The sequence below is a fragment of the Trichoplusia ni genome, chromosome 7 (genome assembly GCF_003590095.1).
Source record: "Trichoplusia ni isolate ovarian cell line Hi5 chromosome 7, tn1, whole genome shotgun sequence".
Taxonomy (NCBI): domain Eukaryota; kingdom Metazoa; phylum Arthropoda; class Insecta; order Lepidoptera; family Noctuidae; genus Trichoplusia; species Trichoplusia ni.
This window is the reverse complement of record NC_039484.1, coordinates 6,585,712-6,608,691: the sequence shown is the minus strand read 5'-3', so window position 1 is coordinate 6,608,691 and position 22,980 is coordinate 6,585,712. Positions and strand designations below refer to the sequence as shown.

The 22,980-nt window shown below is 34.3% G+C and overlaps 1 protein-coding gene across 1 annotated transcript in view; it reads right to left on the bottom strand.

The window, feature by feature from the left end:
* The window catches only part of LOC113496235, a 52,423-nt gene extending 31,435 nt beyond the window's left edge, over positions 1-20,988 (bottom strand). The window contains exon 1 of the mRNA XM_026875399.1: positions 20,492-20,988. The gene's annotated coding sequence lies outside the window, so the exon portion shown is untranslated. The remainder of the gene's footprint in view (positions 1-20,491) is intronic.
* Positions 20,989-22,980: the final 1,992 nt, after the last annotated feature.

The following is a 22,980-nucleotide window of genomic DNA, read 5'->3' as shown; positions in this document are numbered from 1 at the left end:
CAACAAAAAACTCATTGGAGAGAATTCTCTTTAGCGTACCATTGACACAATTTACCAATTAAAAACCCAGAGACCTTAAGAGAAAAAACAGTTGAACAACAAAAGGTACCCGAATCAAATAAGGAAGGTGCATTCCAACTATTCAATTACGAGCAAGTTAACTCAAATGAGAACAACTTGCCTGCTAACAGTATTTAGCATTATGTTTACAAATTACTCGAGACTACATCACGACCTCCTGATCGTAACAGTCAAGGCCATCTGATGAGATCACGGTACTCGATTAGACATCTTGTAAATCGATTACGGTACCTGTGAATATATTCGATTAATTGCGCCCCGCGGTGTTACCTGAAGACATAGATTACCCCTTCTACGCGTATACGCGTGTCATGTATGTAAAGTTGGATTGTATTATTATATATACAGTACAGTACCAATTTTTCTAGCATTTCGTTTGTTCGTTCGGTTAATCGGTTTTTCGTCTTATAGCTGAAATGGCTGGACCAATTTTGATGGGACTTTTATTGGCAGATAGCAAGGTAGGAGTAACTTAGGCTAATTTTTTTTTGAAAAAATGTATTAATATTTCTTATCTCTTTTCTCTAGATGTTGCTAAATACCAGGACATTCCGCTAGTTGTTATATAAAACAGTTGGGAACCATCTCATACATATAATATTATAATGATTATCTTTACTCGGATTATACACCCGTTGCTGAAATATAAATCAAAATCGACAACTAATAGAAAGTATTGTATTTAAAACTTTGTACTCGGATAGGATATTATTTTAGTATAATATATAAGTTTTGCAATCAAACTCGGTCCTAAGAGACTCATGATCAATGACGATGTCAGTTCTTCACATTGAAGCGAGGTCGCAATGTACTCATACGTTTGATACTCACAACTGCACACTCAATGACCTAAAGCATTTTTATGATACCGCCATCACCGCCGACAACCTTGGCGTTTCATTCTAAAAAATCTATCCTGCATTCTATTCTTCGATAGTTTTGTTTCGAACCCCGTTCATTAGAATTGAATTTCTTTTGATCATCTTCTTTTGCTGTGGACAGTACAACCATGTTGCCATTTAGCCCTAGTTTAAACATGACATGCGCGTTCACGAATCGCGCTGTTTGAAACCGCAAAATTTTGATGCTATTCAGACACGCGAAATTTATTATGCGATTTTTTGCGAGGATAACATCAGTTTGAAAATGGCGGTCGGCGGCCTACATGTTTACTGTACCTACACATAGCTACCCCTAACTTATTTGTCTGACAAACTAGATCTACTTGAACACACAAACACACAGAGGCACTTAGTCATAGTAACAGGGAACTTGAACGAAGCATCGAAAATCGGGCATGAATGAACACGAGCAGAGAAATTGCTCCATTAGACACACCATCAACGCACTTTCAATGTCCTGAACAAAATAAAAAGGTATTTAAATGTTTATTTTTATTTTTGACGATTGCAAAATATTAACGTAACTGTATCTATTTATTGCCAGTGAATGACTCTAGATTTGAATCTTAATTTCAAATTGCATTGTTGCGTTTCGTTTTTCTGTTAGATAATAAACTAGTAGCGGTGTTTGTTTTACTTATTTTACGAGTTTCTTTTTATTGAGATTTTAATTTTTTAATCGTCTAATATTGTGAGCCTCTGATTTGAGAGTCAGGCTCTGTACCAAACTTGATGACAGTATGAATTTGATTTCCTTTGCATCATCTTATCTTCTTAATTTATTGTTCTTGATTCACATTTCACGTGCTAAATTTAATTCTTCACAAAATAATCTGAAACGCTGCTTAGATATTCATTTCATCCACAAAATATCTCATTCAGTATTAATGTACCTTAATTTAGTTCAAATATATCCTTACAAAATCCTATTCACATTCCCGAGCACGTCAAGGCGATTATTCATAGATATTTATGTACTGTTAAGTAGCTCTGACATAAATTATGATTGCGTTCATAACTGATTAAGTAAGCAATACTCGCCGCCGCGTTACCTCGGAAAGGGAAAGAGGAAGCCTCTAAACACGACTATATAAATAACTTTATACTTTATATTCAACGCTTGGCTTCACTTGTGAAACTTGAGTATGCTTTGTGAAGTTTTTTAGTTTAATGTAAACAATTTTTTTTATAGCTGGGAATTTGGCAAACGACATATTCACTATCGATGTTTGACTATAGGTACATGGGAAAGTGTTGAAAGTGGTAAATTAAACTCTTTTAAAGACGTCAAGGCCATATTTGAAATGCTACAAAATAGATTTTATACCTCTAGTTCCTGTACAAACTCTTAAAGCAGAACTGTTTCCAGTAGCTATACTGGAAACGAGTCTGCTGTTTGTTTCATAGCGGTTTACGAAATCACATTTTCAAAACGCACAGGTACAGATATTTCAAAGGCAGCATTAGCTTGTTGTTGACAGATAGACATGGATCATTTGTATGTTCAATCCAGACAGATCGAATCATAAGGTACCTTTTCCACAGCGGAACAACAGCTCTTACAGATCAAAATACGAAGGTAGGCTTCTATTCATTACGGTCACGTATCATAAGAACTTGGTTTTTGTTTATTGTATCAAGGCCTTATGTATCAGCACGAAATATCTTGATTGAAACGTGATAATGAGTTTTATTGCCCTAAGACACATTTATATGGACATTTTTGACGTAAATGTGAGTGCGGTTGTGTTTTGTCTATTTTAATGTTGTATCAAAATAAACTTGAATTTTATATGAAAGTGTTCGATTACTCATAGCAGAAAGTGGCTCGATTATTGATAAACGTTAATCGAATAAATGTTTTCAAGAAAGTCTAGCTATACCGTTTTCAAACTTTCTTGATAAATAAACGATATTACTACTGTTAGTAACATATGAGAAACTAAAAGATAATTAACCATCTTAACTTTCCGACTATAAAAGATGGGTCGGTTCCATTTGGCCCAGGACTGAGTATCGTGGAAAGAATTTTGGGAAGCCTTTGCCCAGTAGTGGGACACAGTGGACAGTATTCTGTAAAACATATTATCGCTTAGAAACATTATGAAATGGTTATAAATAATTCCAACGCCTTACCGAAGTTAAATTGGATTATAAGTTGCCGACTATCTCCCTCAGATCAAAATTGATCATTAACGAATAAGTACTAAGCTCTCCGGCCAGACCCTCTAAAGCAATTTACTTATATAACAACATATTGTTTCAGACACTATCACTCGATGTTACCGAATTATTATGTCATTCACTGCAACGTCGGTAAAAAGTAATGGCTTATTTACCATTGTGTAAACTAACTGGCCCGTTATGTTTGTCTTGCCGTTTTAACTATAGCTCGTTAATTCAGCAGCATAGGTTTCATCATTGGGTTTTCATCATTTGTCTATGTAATTCGCCTTCTCGAGATGATATTTTTTTGGCTCAAAACAGTAGTTTTTGGTTTTGCTAGAGCTGCTGGTTTGAAAAGATTTTGATACATTCGTAGTTTGAAGCTCCATAATAAACTGTTATAATTTTGAGTTTCGGCACATTTTACTCGGGTTTGACTGTATTCAATCAGTTTTGCTTTACTTACATTCTAATGATGGTCCTTCATACATTTCCAAAAACCACGTAGAATTTGAAACATAACTACAAAGATCGTCTCGTCTCGTTAACAATAACAGCTACTGTCGGGGAAATGCCGGGAGATCAAACCCCTTGCTGATAGCGACGTGAATAGACAGAGGAGCTATATCGGACATATTGAATTTAGTTGAGGCATTAATCGAAGTTGCTAGCGTCGAGTTCGAGAGATTAGGTTTCGGAAACTATTGCGGATTTTGAACACATATCTTCGGCATCGATGGTTTGATTTTGTGCTGTTCGTTTGAATACTTTTTAACATGTGATGAAGTATAACGTCAACGTCGCATTGAATCTGGTTTAATTTGAAAATATACGGGTATGTTCCATTTCGTTTTGTTATCTTTTTGTTATTTTTGTCATACATGAGCTGTCTCTGCTGAATCAATCTTTTCTAAATATTATTTTGAGCGTCAGTGGTGGGTCCAATCCTTCAATAGTAGTTTTAATACTTAGGTACTAGTAGATAATCTATCGGAAACAGTACGTCTTTGTTGGGTTGTCATGCGCAATGCTATCCGTATTTGGAAAGTAATAGCTTATGGTATGGACAACGGAAATCATTCAAAGACCGTATATGGTGACGGTTTTTAATCGCTGGTATCGGTTGGAGATATTAATTATTATAATTAAACTCGATGACGTTGCCTTTGCAAAATGAGGATTCATTGGCTAAACAGAGGTTTTGCTTTTGGCTGTGAAGATATACGTGTATTTTAAATAATTATCTAGAGAGGAGGAGCTCGTGGCGAAGCACAAGTGGACCAATCAAAGGTTAAGTTACGCTTGATACGGTCGGTCCGAGGATGGGTCACCATCTGTGTCGTAACCAGTTCCTCCGTGTTTCGGAAGGCACTTTTGAATAATCTTCTTTGGAAGTCGTAACGGGTGAGATGCTAGAAAGTGTGACAATCAGTATAACTAAGGGATATCTTGTTGCTTATGTAAAACAATAGTACTAAGATGCATCCAATTAAACTGGAAGCCTACCGCAATATACGTGGTAAAAGACTAGTATGATGATGATAAGCTATTACCCAGACAGGTCACTAAATCACGGAATCGGATATTTGGCGAATTATAATCTCCTCGTATATAAAACACTGTACTCCAAACAAATTCGTAAATTTCAAGAACCAAAATTTTGCAAACGAATGTTTACTAGTTTTAGTAACAATTAAATGGTTGCAAGGTTGAAACCTTGACAATAAAACGCGAACATAAGCGAATACGTAAGGAATTTTATGTCACGCTATCTATCTAATACCGTTCGATATTATTTCCTCAGTTTTTAAATAACCTAAGTTATATTTCATTGGCTGTTGATAGATTTGACGGCCTTTTTTATAATTAAAAAGTGAATGTTAAGCCGGTTGTCCATTCGGAATTTATTTAACGGTTCGAAGATTTTAAAAGTAAACGATTACGTCTTAGTTTTGACGAAGTAAATAGACTGTTATACGCTTCCTAGCACATAGCTTTAGTTAGATGCTTCGGGCTATACAGATGTTTAGATAAATATACGGTACATACAACGGGCGCTGGTTTACACATATTTTTTTCTTGTTCTTAGTAACAGGTATTTATGCTTGTGATTTGATATTCCGTTATGCGAAAGTAACTAGTAAGTATGTGCTTTTTTTGGTTATAATATTTATTCTAAATAACTTACACTGTGTAGTTATTTTTTAGCTTTATTATTTTTACAAGCCATGCATTTACACATTACCTGCTTAAATAATACAATGCAATGGTTGGTAAAAAGATTACAAAACCACTCTCATTTGATTACTTTTAACTTCTTTTCAGATAACAATAAGTGACCTTCTTTTTAACTTTACATAATATTTAAGTGTGTTTAAATAACACACTTAATAGATGACAATCGTTAACAGTTTAAATTTACAAAACATTATTGAATTTAAATGCAATTGTGATGAAGAAAGTGGCACATGTTATCTTAATGAAGACTATTTTTGTTCAAATTATTATCACTAACTTTTAACCTTAAAGTGCGTGTAAGTAAGTCACAAGAGAGCCTTCTTACTTGGTATGGCAGGTGAAACCTGATGGAAACCCAACTCCTCGGTGAAAGAATTACTAACTAAACGCGATGCTACGTCTCACGCGTTTAGCTGCTGCGAGCCAACGTATAACGCAACAAGGGACCCACCAACGACGTCGCCACGAAAGGGCCTACCGGCACCTTTTAAAGTTATGGTATTAGCGCTGCAGAACTCCGAGATTATTACATGGCCTAGAGCGGCGTCTTTTTTCCTCAACTGCAACAGCGTTAAACTTGACGAGAAAGTAGTGAGCTCCAGGAAGACAAATATTTAATGTTTTGCCATACAACACGTAGAATGTCAACGATATTTGACTGCACAGATAGCCGAGTTGTACAGGTTACTACTCAAAAACTACTATGCGCGACGATGATTGTGTGACACAATGATTAAATTCCTTACTGCGGGAGTCGTTTTCTTTAAACAAAATAAAACACCAACCCTTAGGTGTTTTGATGAATCTACGCTACATAGAGTTAACCGTGAGCTATCGTGATCGATTGATGCTCTGTTATTAAGATAGCTCATGATTACAGATAATTGCGACTCGTGTCGGCTATTGAAACGCAGTCACGTCTGCTCCGGTCATCGATCCTTATTAGACTGAGTATAGTTCGTAATATGACTCATAATGTATGTGTTTTTATTAAAAATGTAGGATTTTCGTAACATTGATTTATCATTGAAATATCTTAAATGTCTGAAAACTCTGAAACCCATGCAAAGTCCATTTCTTAGAGCGGGACTTTTTTATATTGTACAATGGGCTCTTACTGTGCTCTTATTTACAACAAAGCAGATATAACTTTGTAACACTTACTAAGTTACTTGGCAGTGTACTTAGCTTTGTATATGTTATTAGGTACAAATACGTAAGAGGTAATAAAGCAAAATAGGTCTCAGTAAAATGTCACGTTTTTAGTAAGATAACCTTACCTCTGTGACAAGTGAAGACAAAAACAATTTAGTTATTAGTTTAGCACGTCCTACATTTCAAAAAGCCATAATTTTAAAGATAAAAGACGGCATTCTTGATACTTGTAACTTTATCGTGTCACATGCTTTTCATCTCATGTCTTATTTTGTTTTCTATGACATATTTGGCTTGTGTTTTTGTTTAGCTGAGCCAAAACGTTGAAAATAAGTGCCTGTAAAATGAAATACCACCACTGTTTGTTAAAGATGTACATGACAAGACTGACGACATAGAGCAACATCTCGCTTGCGTGGTAGACCCCCTAAATTAAAAGCCTCTAAATCAAGACCGTTAAGGTTGCGGAAACGCGACACTGGATCGCTAAAAGTTTAGAAATATAAGTTTTAATTACGTTTTTAATGTAAATGACATTCGTACTTAAAAAAGTACCTACGTAATACACTCATAACACCATCATTGTAAACAAATAACGCCCTCGTTACCTAAATAGCGGTTCTCTCGGGAGTATCGTATAGTGTAGCAGACCGGCGCAGGCGCATGCAGTCACGTACGAAGACGCAATAACCTCACGTTCGACACCCACACGCGAATAGAACCTTTCCGCTTTCTGATCGGACACTCGACGCTTTTTAAATCTGTGTTGTTACTTTGTAGGAAAGTTGCTGATGTGACTTAAATTGTTTGTTTTGTTTATACAAGGTCAAAGATTTTTTTGTAAGGAATTGAAGTTGTTGGTTCTTTATTTAAGTGTGTCTTATGGAGTATAGATAAGTTTCTAGCGGGATTGTCCGAAAGGATTACCGTAGCCCTGCTACACGACGGAAAAAAGAAGAATCATGGGTGGGTTCGATCAACCCATCCATTCCATCCAAAAAAAGAGTGTAGAGGAATTTAGTACCAGCAAGTGTTAGGCCTGAATACAACTCCTGATTTCCACAATTGGCAAACTCATTTACTCTATATTGGTATTTACGAATTTTCAACTCTTACTACTTACTTTTTTTTTGTAACGTAACAAGTATAACAACATAATATTTAGACAACATACTTTTCTTTTTGTGCATTTTGTCTAACTAGGTACTACTAATACGATACGTACCAAACTAGTCAATCCAAGAAAGGAGTGAATGTAGAGCTCAGGTCCTCTCACTCCTTTAGCGATAGAGGTCGCTTTAGTCATTTTACGGTAAAGCTTCTATTGAATGATATTAATTCATTTTACCTTAAATGAATAAGTAGGTTGAATATTTGTTTCCGCAAATTCCTATCAAAGTGTTATTAAACTAATACTGATTTATTGTTAAATATTTATTTTCATTTCATGATGTCGTTTTCTTTAACAATCAGCTCACAATTTTTTACAAATCCCCTCCCCCCCCCTATTCTCGCATAGACTCCAATGTATTTTGTCACCTCCCGCTAAACTATTCAATTAATTAAATAAATTTAATACTAAAGTATCTTTAAAAAATCTCATCTTAAACACTTACTATGAGAAATAAGTAATTTGACCTTGGTCGTTATCTCGCGAATGATCTCTTTCGCACGACGGTCGGTGCGCACGCGCATCGCCTCTTAGTTCATTCACATTTTCATGAACGTTTTAGTTGAACTTTTGACCCACGTGAAGAAAAGACGACGAAATGGTTTATTACGTTATTACCCATTGTTATATTTACCCAAGGTTATCAAATAATTATAATATACAAATTAAATTGTATAATTACTGTCAGTTCAAAACTTCAAGTTCAAATTGGATGATATTTCTGTTCACTGTTTTCTTCAACAGTTTGCTAAATTTTGATTTGTACCAGAGATCGATATACTTTAGGTATATGCCTCCGAAAGCACAAAAACTTAGAACCTTTTTAAAAAAAAATAACTTTTTAACTAGGAAACACAAAAATAAGTGATGATTAGCAAATCTCCTATTTAAAGTTGTTCGAAATGTGTACAGTTTTAAAGAATAAATTATTCCTAACGTTTTGATTGTAAAATAATGTGAGGCGGGTGTTGGTGAATTTGTTGAAAGGTAGTCAGAGTATAATGAACAACTTCCTATTATTATCGTATTTTTTGTTTTATCTTTTTAGCAAGATAATTGCAACGGAAGAGAAGTTTATGTAACACGATTGATACTGTTACTGCTTGTTTGCTTTAGGTGAGTACGACATAAGGTAGATATGCGATATTGAAAGAAACATTTGTAAACACAATTCGGTATTTTCGAGAGATGGAGAAAATAATAAAAAACATGTTACGAAGAGGCCCATGGCCAAAATCGACCTCTTTTAGACAAATTATATTTCTACTGGAGTTTACAAGGACAGCTAGCTTTCTGCAATAACAATTAGTTTATACGCAAATTTCCAAAACCAAGTTATTCGTTAAAAGCATATTCAAGCCTGTAATAGATAACAATTTAATAGATTAAATTTGCCTAAGTTACAAGGCTTAATAGATATTAAGCTGGAGCCGAGTTATCGCGTAATGAATGCGAGGCACGCGGCCATTGACTCTGCCACAAACGCCGCAGAACGCTTCAATCTACGATTAAGGGATTAAAACGTTTGCAATGTGAAATCAAAGTGTCTCCGGTTAGTACGACAAGGCTGTAAGGGTAAGGACATTGTATAAGCGGAGCGGCGAGCGGGAGCGATCTCAATAGCATTCCTGTGTTATTATGAAAAATACTGAATTGGTTTAATTTAAGTGTAGTTTAGAACTGTATCATGTTGCATTCAAACATTGATAGCTGTTGGACTAAAACACGAAGGTTCCGTTTAAAAAAACACTTGAAAAATAGTATAAAGCTTCATTGAAGTTAAAAAAGCAAGAAAGAAAATTCAAAATTTGTATAATTCTATATCTTTGCCTCAAGCAGATAAACCTTAAACAAGCCTTTTGATCGCCGTGAAATAAAACTGCAGCAGATTCCGCTTTCCACTCCTACTATGTTCTCACCCGAATGCATCGACTTAACGTGTGCTTATTGACAAGCGATGCACGACAAATCGTCGGCCGGCGACATTCGACACGCGGTTTACCGGATCGGCGCAAGTTACAGGCGAAACGGTTATGCAACGGATAAATTGATAAATGCCTTTAAATGCTACCTTGTTACGACCGTATGAGTAGTTTATGTGAAGTGCACGCTATTCGTGGACATGTGAACTTTTTTGGTAGCGTTTGACCTAGAAGACTGTTTTCTGCAGATAGTAACTGACTCAACAAATACATAAGAACAACCAAGCCAATTTGTAGATAATTCCTTTACTCGTGTGGCGGCGATAGGTCACAAATAAATATTTATGTAAAAAACTGCAGTTAATACAGTTTTACCACTTAATACAATATAAATATTCACAAATTTCATTGCTTGCCAAGCTAAAGTTGCAAAAGATTATTAAAAAAAACGAAACTGGCAACCAAAGGAACTGGCAAAAGAAACACATTCATTAAAAAGCAATCAATGAAACAAAAACCTTGTAATGGATATCTCAAACAAAAAATACACCTGAGAGGCCCGATACCGGTACGAATAAAGGCAAAACGTACTACCACAAGTCCACAGCATACATATTGTAATAATTCGGTTTTCTGAAACACCTGTTGTTATTATACTGTGCTGTGCTCCTAAATGGTAATAATTTTAATGTTGAAAGTTCGAGCGACTTTATTATTATACGTTTGGTGTATTAATACTAAGTACAGTAAATTGTCCATAGTCAGATCATGTCTCTGAATGTGAATCATGGTATTAAAATTATAAAAACATAAAAAAAAATCATTTTTTTTTATGTATCTATGTAAGGTTTTAAGGATTTTAGGCTTAATGGCTAATTGATTATAAATAAAATTTAAAATAAAAATTAAGAATTAATTGGACCCACCTCTCCTCACCCATTTGTTACGTCAAACACAACTTAAACTTAGTACTATTAATACATTTTTATACTCGTTCCTGCACTTACTGCGTTTTAATATATTCAATGCGTGCCGCTGCAGTTAACAACTTGTACGTTTTAGCACTTCCTGACACTAATGCCTTAACGGTGTCAGACTTGTGTCAAGTGAACGCCCAGTTCGTTTCTATTGTATAATGAGGCGAAAACGACCCAAGAACATTGTCCATTCAATCGCCAAGACACGTTAGCGGTTGTAATGCAGAGCTTAGTACGAATACTACGAAGTATGCGTATATATTGGTGTTTGAGATTGTGAGGTGTGTCATGGTTGTGTAACGTACACTACATTTTAAGTATTGGTTGTACATAACTAAAAGATAAGCCAAGCCAGTATTTGAACCTAGATAAACCTCAAGGAATTTTGTCTGATACATGCCTTGTTTGGGCAAAAGACACAAATCTATATTTTCTATTCAGTAAATGAAAATATGTATTTTTGAGTATTAAGCAAAAAAAACAGTATGTTGTCAGTTTACAGTAGATATTCTATTGGTAAAACTAAATTTAAAAACTTCAATTTTAAACTTCACATAAAATTCTATATAATTAGTTGTACAATTTCGCCTAAACATGACAAGAAAAACTTTCATATCGTAAGGTACTCATCTGAAACTAATTCAAACACATTCAATGGAAACAACTTGTACAGGTGCCAGAACTACAAGTAACTCGTGACCGTCCAAAGAGGCCAGTTGGACAAAGTTGGACTAACTTTTATTGTGAACCTCGTGAATAGTAGGCCGTTTGTTTTTCAATAAAGAATGAAAACAAGTTTGAAAGTGTTCCAATTTCGAACAAAAGAGCAACGATTTTATTTTATGTGCACTATAATTTATTTGTTTTAAAATTCGAATCTGTCGTTATATTTTGACAGTAAGAAATTCAAAATGGCTGCGTTTTTGTAAATTGCATAACAAGTAAGTAGAGATTGCCCTTTAATTAGAAACAGCTGGTCTCGATAAAATGCATTGAACGATGTTAAACGTCGGCCTAACCCTGCTTGCTGGTTTATAAGTTCAACGACTCCATTTTTTAGATATGACTCACTGATATTGTTAATCAGATTATTGATCTTAGTGTACGTTGTATAATTTAGGATTGAGTGAAGTTTATTTAGCTTTTAAATGACATTAGTCAAAATGAATATACCTTGACGTTAAACATAGAATTATCTGTGAGCGAATGCCAATATTTTAATGAGTAGAATATTGTACTTTAATTTCTTCGCATAACATTGTGATTAGTACAAAGACGTCTTACTTAACGGTACAGAGAAAGATGCAGTTTTTTTACAGATTTAATCTATCCGTAGTAAATATACGAGACGAGTTTATCAGGCATCTTGGTCGTCGCTCATTCCTTCCTGTGTCATTCTTTTATACTTCGTATAATGATCGCAGAGTACTGTATAAAGTTATAAACTTCCTGATTTTGAAATCATTAAATATCTCTTATAGCATGCAATGTTAACTTTAATTTGAATATATCGAAGTTTATTTTTACTGATTTTCTAAGGACTATAACAATCTCGTACAATCGCTCTTCGCCGTGTAGAGCAGCGGTTTGCTTTTGAAGCTGCAATAGATTTTAAGTTAGTGGGCTCTTGGTGTATCTATGAGGTAACAACAAAAAGATATTTAAGGTAAGGAATAACTACGTGTTAATAAAAATTACGCATTTATAAGTCGAAAACCAAAAAAGTTTTATCGTAAAAAAAGTCCCACACTATATCCATTGTAACGCAAAATTCACAATTTCAACTATTTTCAATGATGTTGTAATGCATGGCAACTATAACAAAGTTATATGCTTTTCTATTAAAAGCAACAAGTTTATGTCGACATTATGTTTATGTTACAAATTCTGAATCATGCTTATTTCGATAACTGAACGTAAATGAATTTTCCCGCCAGAAGAAAACGATAAGAGAAGAAATATTTTACAATAGTCTTGGGCTAAAAATTTGGTGAAACTTTTTGACTTTTGTGAAAGTAAGTTTAATGTTAGTAAAACGTGACCCTGTCAAAATACATTAGTGCTCTTGCGGAACCGACATTAGATACTTTTGCTTGATCGTTTAAAAAGAGAGGCGTACTAAAACTGACTATGGATTTCAAATAATTAGTTTAGGCAAAACATGTCTTATTAACCAACCGAACGAGCTTTATTCTACACTTACTTTTTTTTTTCAGGCTGCGAAAATGTTTTCCACACCCTGGGGTAAAAATCTGGATGTCAACTAACCTCATGTAAAAAATAACAAATTTTGACTCGCAGTTTAAAAGCAAACAAGTAATAAATATACCACAAAATAACAAATATCTTTAAACATTCATAAAAACTCACCAGACTCTCACAATATTAGTATGAAGTAACAAAACTGGCATTTTATTTGAACACTGCATTGCACTGTTCCATGTGATGACATCATTTTCAGCCACATGCCAAGTTAATGAACGCTAAATGTAACGCTCTTAACATAACATAACACTCGTAAACTTCGAACAAAAAGCTTTTGTATTTCGAACACTCGAAACTGTGACACAATTTGAATTTCAGACAAACATGCTATTATAACCTCTATGTTAAATCAAATAAAGTTAACTTTCCAATGAGTTTGAAAGGCATTGTACGGAAAACTTACAGATGTAGAGTTAATAGGTTGTATGAAATAGGAAGTCAAAGAGGTTTGACGTAAAATGTTTCGTTAATAGGTTTTGTTTTCAGCCAGTATGAATAACAGATTCGGTAAATGTTTAAGGATTGTGTGAAGTTTTTAGCTGGATACAATATATTCGTCGTAAGATATTGCATTAAAATTTCTTACTCATTTTTATGTGTGTAAGACTCATCATTCGTCGTAGATACATTTTCTACTTTTACTCCTAATATCTCGTATACAAAGAGTATTGCAGCAGTGAACATGACTTATCATATCGCGAATACTTTCTCAATAAAAGTTCGTCTATTAAGATAAGACACGTAATTTATAGGTACTTACGCACATGCCTAGCTTGCTAAACGTGTAAGCCATTATCTGCTTCGCGTGTTTCATTCACCATATCAGTGTTTTTTTTAGAAATGTACTTCGTATAAGTTAGCATACACAGAGTTCTTATCACACCTTTAGTGGTTCGTCTGGTTAAACTCTTAAACTCCAAGAAAGGATAGACTACATTTTCCACCAATAACGGAAATACCTGCTAAGGAAGTAGCAAGCAAAAGCTAGCATAAATTATTTAAATTTAACACAAGTAGGGAAGCTTCAAATAATAATTCTACTATCCGGAAATCAGATCAAAACAAGTGACGGAATAAGATTCAAACAAACGCACGCAACTGCACGATATCCCGAAAATATTCAAATCAATTTAATTCCACACGATATTCAGCGAAGGTTTAACTACGGAAAAAAATCCTTCACTGAAATCGACAGTCGATTCGAATTAGTCACAATACACACAAATATTCGTGACACTTAACATTTGGTTTTATCTATTAACACGTCAAAGAAAACGATATTCGTGTGTTACGGTAGAATGTATGAACAATCTTCCAGTTTTCATGATATATCGCATACGTTCACGAGCCGTCGTTCCGCATAACTTAATTAGAAATTGCTCCTAGCGAAGCATACTGCGGCATACCACTGAAACTTGCACACCACGGATAATTGACAAACTAATTATTTCGGTTGCGGATGTTTAATATGTTTATGCGCTTAATATTCAATATTAATATCGGTTTATGTTGATGTTGGAATAATTAAAATTATTAGCGGCTTATTAGTACATCAAAATTAACAGTTTTGTAATTTAAATAGAATTCATACATAAAATTGTGAAACAGAAAATGTAAGCTAATAAACCACTTGCCTCGTCAGATAGGCAAATAAGCTGTTGATTAGACAATGTCATAAACTAGTAAGCAACATACACTGAACTACGAGTATAATATCTCAAAACGGCGAACACGACAACTAGTGGAACAGTCTATTAAATATAACGATTAAACTAGATATATACAAGATAAGAATCTAAAACAATTGACTCGCGGTGGAACACGTCGGCTAAAAAAGTCACGCACAAAAACTTACGGCCAGCGATTATACTGGAACCGTAATATAAACGACTTTATTTAAATGTAGCACAGCAGATTAGCTGCCATTATGCCTACGTCAGGTGCTTTAACTAGTAGTCGTGAAGTTTCTAGGTAATCATCTGTACTTATTTGGCGGGTAAAACAGTTCGCTCGCCGTATTCGATGTGAAAAACATACGTCAGCGTTTGCTGTGTAAGCCACTGAACTATATCGTATAGGATGTGAGATCAAATTTATTTAAAACATAACACAATTGTATTGAGAGAAGTTATAACTTGGCTAAAACATTTAGCGGCTGCTTCGTCGAAGTATGAAAATGAAATGAAAAATGCAACCGCATAACAGCATTTGGAAAGAGCTCTTAAAAACTACTCTCCACCTTTTTGAATGTTTCAATATAAATCAAGATTTAGTAATCAGGCCGAAACGCCTTCGAAACGAAGATGTGAGCTACCACTATAATTAAAATCAAACGGTATTCATTAATTATAGCAATCAACTCGAAAATATATCCCACCTTGTTACTATAAATCAATTTAAGCTTGAATATATTTATGGAAACAATATTCAGTTATTCATAATTCATTTACTCATTTATTATGTACTGTTTTCTGAAGCACACTGATTTATTAATATTGTTAAGCAGAATATATTATTAAAGGCAATCAGAATGTCATAAATCGTGTTGCCACATTGCACCGCGACTTGTGACATTGAGTATTGAATATTAACCTTATGGCCTGATATTTTCATTATCAGTGCAGTTACAGAGAATGCTAGCATACCAGAAAATCGAATTTATGGAGATGACAAGCCTTCGTGAATTATCAAAACGAAATAAAATTATCAAAATATCATACATTTCGTCAGAGCGTCAGTTAAGGTTAACGATTGTAGAAATGCCACCTAGCTAGAGGCTGGACACGTAAGGACATCATTGTCTATCTGTTATCAAAGACAAACCGGTAATAGATTCAGCACATGAAATATTTTCTTGTTGTGCTTGTTCACGAAGTTTTGAGTAAGGCACGGGAAGCGCGGGGAGCGAAAATTGCAATTTGATTTGGTTGACCCCAGAACTTGCTCTGCTGCTGGAGCCTTATGTATAGTGCGCATGTGTTGTTTTTTGTGTGGAATCTATAAAAAGGTTATCTCTAATCCTTTATCTGAGAATCCAGCCTTTCCCATACAGTACCTAGTGGTAACAACATTATATTGTTTATTCTTCTGAAATGCTATTAACATAAACAGTACTAAATGAATGCAGTAACGAAAATGTTCTTAACAATGCAAAACACCTTTCTAAATAAATACTCGTCACTTTTACAAGAAACATTTTACAAAATTCCGCTTCGTAATGACTTTGCAGGAAAATGTTAAATCAAGCTTGAAACTGCTTTGAGGTGTCGTGACGTAACAAAAATATCTTCTGAAATTTCATTATTTTGTAACTGTCATTTGACCCAGAGTTTTAGTTAAATTTTAAATGCGATTTGATCTCTCTTAATATTTTATAAGGAAAATAGAAGACGGTTAATTCATGAGAATCTTTCATTTTCTTTTACAATACGAACATACAGGTAAGATTAAAAATTAAAAAAATCCGCCCACCAAAGCAAAAAGACCGCATCCGTATCGGTTTAGGAGTCACGGTGGGACAGACAGACATAGTGTTAAACTTATTACACACCTCTCTTTTGCGTTTACGGTTCAGTCATAATATGATAGGTATCATGATCCATTCTACATATCACTTTTGGAAAGAAGTTCTTTATTTAAAGTATTCTCAAAATACATCCTAAAGTTTATGAAGAGATTAGAATATAATATCTAAGTAAAGTCATTATAAAGTTTCATATATAAGTCAGTGTCAAAGAATAAAATGTAGGTGTTAAACACGTCAGGGCCAGCTTTACGGAATGCGTTAAATACATCATGAATGTTTATGAAGTTCTTTAATTACAGTTAGTTATTAATAGTGTTAGAGCTCAACTCGAAGCTTCTATAAATATTATAACAGGAGTTTTAATGGCTGTTATAAACTGACAAAGAGTTAGGTGTTGATTACTTGGCTTTTGAAGATTACTGTTACTAAGCAATTTAGAAACGATGTATAATGGGCGTATGCTGCTGTCCAATGTAATCAAATAGTTTGAAAAGTGCTGCTCAGTACCTAAGTAAGGCTCAATAAATTAATTTATATTTTATTTGAACTTTAGCTTAAGCTAGTATCTTATATACTAGCTGTTGCCCGCGACTTCGTCCCCGTGGGTAGAAGATATAAGTTATGATTTATACCTGCCCTATTTTTTTTTCACATTTTCTTTTGTACCTCCGCTCCTATTAGTCGCAGCGTGATGGTTTATAGCCTAAAGCCTTCTTCGATTAATGGTCTATTCAACACAAAAATAATTTTTCAATTTGGAACAGTAGTTCCTGAGATTAGCGCGTTCAAACAAACAAACAAACTCTTCAGCTTTATATATTAGTATAGATAAAATGTTGGAGAAAACATTATTGTTTCTGTGTAAGACATCTATGGGTTCAAAAGCCAATTCTTTATACAGCTTTGAAAGAACTATTTTATCACTAAGGCGAATAAGGATCTTTCTACAAAATATGTATTGGAACGAATATCAATAACTCACTTAAAAGTTTTTCTATTTTTATTGAGTACTTAAAAAGAACGACATTCTTTATACCTTATATTATTAATATGCACATAAACACATAAATCTCAAGAACATTAACATCGGAGGAAGTTACTTGTATGTCCGGAAGTCTTGGCAGCAAAGCATTCTCCTTACCTTACATTGTCTAAGCCAAGAATTTCTATTTTATCAAAGGCAGATTTTATAATGTACAAGATTATCAGGGTATTTGAAGGTTTTAAGTAGTTTTTAATACTTTTGAAGTGTAGCTGGGTTTTGACTCTAAAATTGGGCAAATAATTTTAGCTATTTTTCAATTATAGTAAGTGAAACTACTTGCAATTAATTTTATTTAGGTAGATTAGCTGTTCTTTTAATGTTTCCTGCTGGATAGTTCAAGACATAATATACACAGGAATTTTGAAGAGGGTTGAATACAAGAAGGAAAGTGAAAATATTGAGCGCCGGCTTCGACATAAATTAGGAAAAGGCAACATGCTTTACTTCCGTTTTGTTATTTTTATTTTTATTCTTACTTTTAACCATGTTGCGTTTAGAAATCACTGTTTCTTAATACATTGTGATAGCGGACTGGTATTATCAAAACAATAGGAATCGTGTCGATGGTTTCATTATGGCGACATTTTGTTTTAAGGCATGCTCCGTTCGTCGTTTGATGTTAAAAATGTGAAACTGTGGAATTTATAAGGTATTAAAATCCAAACCCTTTATGGATACGATTGTAATAGCCATTCTAAGAAATAAGTAAATTCCGGTAGTGGTAACAAAGTGGATATACTATAGTGGAACTAGCTAATGACTTACTATATCAAGGTTCGGCTATTGGACTTTAATATTACAGACGAACAAGCGTTGATTATATTATCAGGCTTGGATGAGATCATGGTGGCAGATGCAGATTATCCTATTCTGATGTCCGGTGTCTAGGTCTATTACAGGTTTTCCCTGTATCTACTAGATTTCGTGTTCAAATCCTCTATTATATGCTTTACTACTAAATAAAATGCATCTATTTAGTTTGTTTAAATACGTTAAGATCCGATTCTACACGATTTCACAATCCTTTGTGATTTTCGCTCTGTAGGAGGTCCAAATTGCTATGCCTACCTCTTTGGCAATAACTGATGATTATTGCATAGCCTATTATTCTGTACTAGAGGATCCATTGTGTAATGATTGAGAGATGTATTAAAACAACGGATGCTTAAACGCGGTGGGTGTGATGATACTGCTATGCGATACCTATTAACGTGCCATTGTCTGATGTAGGATATTGACATTTTATTCATCTTGTAACTTAAATCTAAACATTTAACTATAGTGAGAGCTCTGTAAACCATGATTTAAGATTCGAAGAATTAATAGATCACTTACTATCTAACATCATTTGTTTGAGTTGACGTTGTCCAAATCTTAAAGTTGTCATAATTATGGTTCAATAAAAAACATTTTTTGTATTCATAGTGGTTTATTTTAGATTTTAGTTCCAGACGTTTCGACACATTTGCAATCATGGTCACGGGCAGACTGAGATGGTGTTCGTCTTGACAAAATATAAAGGTAGAACGAGCAACATCTTCTGTCAAGACGAACGTTATCTCGGTCTACTCTCATAATACATTATCACTACACTGTACTCATAAATTCGTTTCGTGTGTCATTTAAATTTTCGCACTTGCGTATGTAAACCGCATCTAGGCCGTCCGGCATCCGGAGTCTCAGCGTGAAATCGACTCCGCAAATATATTCGATTCCGATGCAAATCGACGGAGGATCGAGTGAAAATATCTAACACGATGTTTGAATAAATCTTTACGATCTAAGGAATTATCGAAATCATCTGCTGTTTTAATATGATTCGGAATATGTTAGCGAAATTGTTTACGATTGAGTGCAAATGGATGTGAGCGCAAAAACACGTTCTCGTCTTTTAAATGTTTTAGCAGGCATTTGAGAACCTGCTTAGTACTACCATATCTTTTGGACTAATGCAGATGTCCTTTAAGGGCAAGTAGCTCATCAGTGTAGAGTTGCGTAAAAGTTCTAAAATATATTACATTAGGTACAAAGTGAACTCAAGGAACAAGATCGCTTTCAAAATGTTTAATGTTTAGCTTCTTCAAACGATTGTGTTTAATTTTCCCATTTAGTTTGTAATACAGAAACAACGGATGATCCGTTTCCGATTGTTTAGGAAGCTTAAAAACAAATGCATGACGGATTTATTGCTTTTAGAAGATGTTTATGATATAACACGGAACGAGCGGCCGCCGTCCGAAACAAATGTGAAATTGGGCGTGTGATGAACAAGATTTGTTAATAATACGAGTGTTGCTAATCGATTTGTGTAGTAGCAACAGTTATTTTGTAATCGATCTTGTTATTGTTTACAATGATATCAAATTACTTCATGGATTTAATTGAAAGATGGAAGTATTAAGGAAGAGATTCTATACTTTGTGAGATTTTCAGAAAAATAACTTATGCCTAAAAAACCCTTTTAGCTTTAGTAGTCAATGTACAACTATTTAATTTTAAGATTAGGTTCTGCTGAAGTTTTTCAAATTATTCGTAGCTTTTTTATTCTGTATTTAGTTAAATGTTTTTGAAACCCGATCTTTGAACCTCTTGACCCCGTGATCTTATGAAAATGTTAATGGGAAAAATTCAAAAACGAAATTTATTATAAAACTTTTAAGATTCGTATTACATAAAATACAATCTGCAGAATAAATAAACTTAAAAAGTATTGTTATTTCAATTCCTGGTTGTTACGTTACCTGGTGTCGAAATCAGTGATTAAATAACTACTGTTTACAACTTTGATTGTCATTTTGGTAGGTATAAGATGTAAGAGAAAAATATTGCGATTCTTTATCTATTTCAACTTACAAAATATAATTTCAATACAAAGTTATTCAGTTTCTAAAACTTCTAAAACGAGAACAACTAGCGGATGCGTGCGAACTAAATATCCTCGAAACTAAATTACAATCTATATTTGGAAATCTAAAACTCCGGTTATTAAATCTAGCACTATAATTTAAAACAATTAACGTTCATAATCATATAATGTACTTACACAATAAACAATCCAATATGTACCGAAGTATCGATACAGCAATCGGTATCCAATTCAGGTGTCCGATGTACAGGCCGATTTAAATCCAATTAATAAAATTCAAAACACAGCACTGGTCACTTTTTTAGAAATAAAAAGTTAAAACAACGGTATGTCAGATTTGAATTTAGAATTCCACCTTTACGAAGCGCGCGTGTGCGTTTGTTACGCGGAGGCGTCTACACGACCGTGTGTCTACTTTCGAACTGACTGGCGGTCCGAGCGCGGACCGAGACTTGGCTCTTGGCTGCCGAGGAATGCCGTACTGCAAGTCGGCTATTTTCCTCACATGTTTGATAACTCGATGGCTAAATAAAAAAACTGATTTGCCTCCAGCCATAACATTACATCTATAACGAACACGACGACCTTATTAATGTCTTTCTAAAGTTAAACTTTTTATGGTCAAATGAATTGTGTAGCTGTAATTATGGCCTGATTGCATGGACCTCTTTTCGGCCCATTATTTGAAACCACAGTTGTTTATATGTAAATAATTGTACTATTAAGACACTGGAGGTAATAACAATATCTACACGATATAACGTTTTATCTATTGCACATGTAAATTAAATGGTTTTGTGGGAGCCATGTAGAGAAATAAACGTTTATTTTAATATAAAGCCTTGTAAAATAGCATAATCATTACCAAAACAACTGTCTGGACCGCTTTATAACATTTACAATAATATCTCTAATTACTAATATATTTCTTAACCTTAAACTAACTCTATTCACAATTAAATAAATTAGGCTATTGGAATTCAAATCTAAGCCTACACTTCTGTATTGTAAGCCTCTTAATATAAAAAAAAATACTAAAAGCAACATTTAAATCTTGTAATCATCCAACCAAATCTAATTAAAAAAAAAACTAATAAAACCTATAAGCGAAAAATCAAAGTACAAAGTGTACTGTGTGTAAAGCTCGGGATACCAATAGTGTATCTAAATAAGGGTGGGATATAGCGGGATATTTTTTCCTGATCGGTACAGGACTGGCAAGTTCTGGCATGCGGTAGTGTCGGCGATACCCGGCCGCTCCGTAACTAGGTGCCACTTGAGTACTGACTCAGCTGGCATGCCACGTCCAGTTGCAATTGTACAAGTGAGACGGCATTATAAACAGCGAATAGGGCTGTCTCGTTCCCACTAGTGCAAGCGTTTCTTTTTAAGCGGTGATGGTAGGAGTCCGCTAGCGCCTTCATCGTTAACCCTTTGTTTATATTACACCTACTTTGTGCAGTCGGAAAATCAAGTCGGGTGTAGAAAATAAAGCCTTTAACGGATTCTCAACGGTTTGCTGTTTTGAGGTTTTGTAGAAAATCTCGCTATTTCTTTAAATGTCTAAAAATTTAACGTCTTGGAAGATTTCAATGACTTTTTATTCAAAACTTCACACCTATACAACTTTACATTTGATAACCCAAGTTCAAGCCCAGGAAAGGTCTCAATTGATTATAGCAAAAAAGCAAGTGACTTAAAAAATAATATAGTATACAAGTTCTGTGTTTAAAAAAAATCGAATCTCGATATAACGTTACTTAGAATCACTTTCATAATTTCCTGTATAATCCAAACATATGATAAACTGACTCATAAAACAACAATGACTTGTAAACTTTTAATGACCATTAGATAACATACAAGCTTACTAAAGGTTTCCTCATTGAATGGTTCCTAATTTCACTTGGTTATGTCACTAAGAAGTATTTGTAAGAATCATAGAAGGATTTTTTTTTTTTAAATGCGGACAACATCACATTCATTGTTCTGAACCCAAAGTAAGTTGCCAAAGCACTTGTGTTATGGAATTCAGATACAAAGAAGGTACCACAAACACCCAGACCCGAGACAATGTAGAAATGTGATTTTTTACATTGACCCGACCGGGGATCGAACCCGGGACCTCAGAGTTAGCGACACCTTGAAACCGGTGCGTACGCCACTCGACCACGGAGGTCGTCAAGGATATAATTGTATAAAAGTTATATATATAATTGTATAAGGTGTCAGTCACCAAGCCAAACCAAACCAAACTATAACCCCGCATAGAACAAACATTTATGTGATCCACAAGTGCTTGTACTGACCCTGTGCCTTTGTACATGCATTAAATATTTGTGAAACCCATCGCGACACCAAGTTTAAGGTCGTTAATGCGGGATTCTTTATTATATATAAATGTATAAAAACATAATAAACACAGTTAGTTAAACGAAACCCGTCCAAGTAATAATTTGATAGTTGAGCCGTTTACCCATGCCTTAAGTAGATCCATCTACCCATGTTTATTATTCTCGTTATAATCCCAAACTTCCTGATTAGTGTGTTTAGTCAACTTCTACTAGTCCTAAAACTTCTAACTTAACTTATTAACAAGATCAAACTTAGTATAATACTATTACTAAGCCTCTATAGCTAGAAGTATGTGTAAAAATAATTCTGCA